The sequence below is a fragment of the Babylonia areolata genome, chromosome 34, assembly GCF_041734735.1.
Source record: "Babylonia areolata isolate BAREFJ2019XMU chromosome 34, ASM4173473v1, whole genome shotgun sequence".
NCBI lineage: Eukaryota > Metazoa > Mollusca > Gastropoda > Neogastropoda > Buccinidae > Babylonia > Babylonia areolata.
The window spans coordinates 23,092,505-23,095,004 of NC_134909.1; positions in this window are offsets into that span (position 1 = coordinate 23,092,505).

The following is a 2,500-nucleotide window of genomic DNA, read 5'->3' on the forward strand; positions in this document are numbered from 1 at the left end:
CCTTGCCGCGCGCCATTCATGAGGGTTATTTATGGAAGGGTGTATGAACGAAATTGTAGCTGATTTATTTCTTTGTTTATTCATTCTTTCATTAATTCACATATATAAAATTATATATATATATATATATTCATCAAAGGGGTGCAGGGGGTATGGATAGAAATCTCAAATTATATTTCTCTGTCACTTATCTACTCAGCAGAATGGTTTGGATTTACGTACGTTTGTCATATCAGTCAAAACGCTTTGTTAACGTAGCTTTACCCTCCTCGCCATGCTATCCTTTTTTCTTGTCAACTTGCAATCATGGCTAGAAACATTTAACTGGATCAATCTATGATTTTCGCGAATATGCAGGTTCTTCGTAATGCTCACCACAAGAACACCGACACACCAAGCGCACACAGACATAGACACACACACACGAGACTGATTGTTTTTTCAAATGTTTATTTCCACAGGGAGTGTGACCGGGACACAAAGTTTCATTAGCGAAGTTAATCAAATCATGTACAAACCCAGGTACAAATCACGTACTCTTCAGGTGAGTGAAAATTACATAATGTGTAAGCTAACAAATGGATGGACAAACATTTTCACAAATCAGATCATTAACGATCATTATCACAATCAAAAACTTTATAATAACAGTGTTAGTAATGATTGTAATGATGATCATAACCACAATAACAATGACAGTCATCAAACTAGTGAAAGCTATCTTTTGACAACGATAGCCACCACTACCACCACTTAAGTTATGATCATATTGTTCTCGAAATGATAGTAATAGTAGCAACAAAACAGTAGTAGTAGCAGCAGTGGTGGTAGTGGTTGTGTTGATAGTCACAGAAATGACACTAATACTAGTAAGATTAATAACAGGTGCACTCAGAATTAACGTCATGAACATGAAAATCGACTGTTTAACACGATAATCATAATTACACTTTCGCTCTATTCATGAATGAAATTCAACCAAAAAAATAAATAAAGAAAGAAAAAAAGCATTCTTTCAGTCTTGATACCTACTGCAGAACACATTTGAAATATGTGAAACCAGCTACCAATGTAACTGCTGAAATCTTTTTCTTTAAAAAAAAAAAGAGGAAAAAAAAGCCAAGAGGAATGAAACTACAATCGAAGAAGCTTACAGCAATATTTTACAGTCACGATCTGTAGTCACTTCTACTCTGCTATATCTCGCAGGACAGTCGGGCCATACTGTCCTTTTTTTGTTTTCTGCCCTATCATCTGCACCGTTTCAGTGGCATTACTTCCACGCCGCTCATTTAGATTTCCCCATACACGGCCACACCCGGGTTCGTCCGTCGCAGTTCCAGGAGGCCACACACCAGAGGAGACCCTGCACTGCTGCTGAGTCACTTCGGTGGTGTTCAGTGGTGCCTGTTCTGTTTTAATGGCCATACTGTCCTCGGTCTGACTGACACCCATCCATCCAGGCGATACCACTTGATTAACCTTTTCACCGCCAAGCTCGTATTATGCACAGGCGTGGTAGAGGGCCCATGTCATTGGTCTGTTATCCATGAACCTACTGCTCTTAATGTTCGGTGGTAGGATAGGCCACATTTTCTATACATCACAGGGGGGAATCCCCGGCTATTCTTAGCCTCTGTGTTCATAGCACAAGGGAATTTTGCACTCTGAATTGACTGGCAGTGAAAGGGTTAACTCATCCTACTCTACAGCTACATGCCAGCTACAATTCCCCTGGTCCAGCACTACACGACACCACTGCAGTAAACCACACCGTGCTTCACAAGAACGGCAAAAATCGATGGAGAAAATTTCTTCTCCTCCTCCTCCTCCTTCTCCTCCTCATTTAATGTAGATTTAAACATTTGAAGAAAGCTTCGTTTTCATGCTTCCAGAATCCGTAAACGGTTCAGTTTGGAAAGCCAACTGTACCAAGCTAAGAATAAACGAAATTAGAACAGTGTGTTGGTACAAGAATACTCGTACCTGCTCCACAGGGGAAGTAATCACGGTACGAGATAACTCCTACCTGGAGTGGAAAGAGTCCAGACAAACGCGGCCAAAGCCTGGTGATAAAATAAACGATTGAAATGCCAGACATTTACCTACCCGCTTCCTAACTCTCACAGATAACAAAAAAATGCTTTCCAAACAAACAGAACCAAAATCATTTTCATGGATTAACTCTCTTCATACGAACGGCGAAAGACGACGTTTACAGCGTTTCACCCCAGTTACCATCATCAGACTATTGCAAGCGCAATTCTGACGACGGAAGCTAAAGGTTGGGTCATTCAGACACCCACTGGACATCCGAGGGGTCTGTGTAGAGGAGAAGAGAGGACTGGCCGTACTGAGTGAGTTAAACCTTAATTTGGACATGTCATGAACAATCTCATTGAAACTCAATCACTCCACCTGGTATATTACAGTAGGAATGCTTCTGAACAAACGGAATCAAAATCATTTTCATGGATTAAACCTTAATTAGGACATGTCA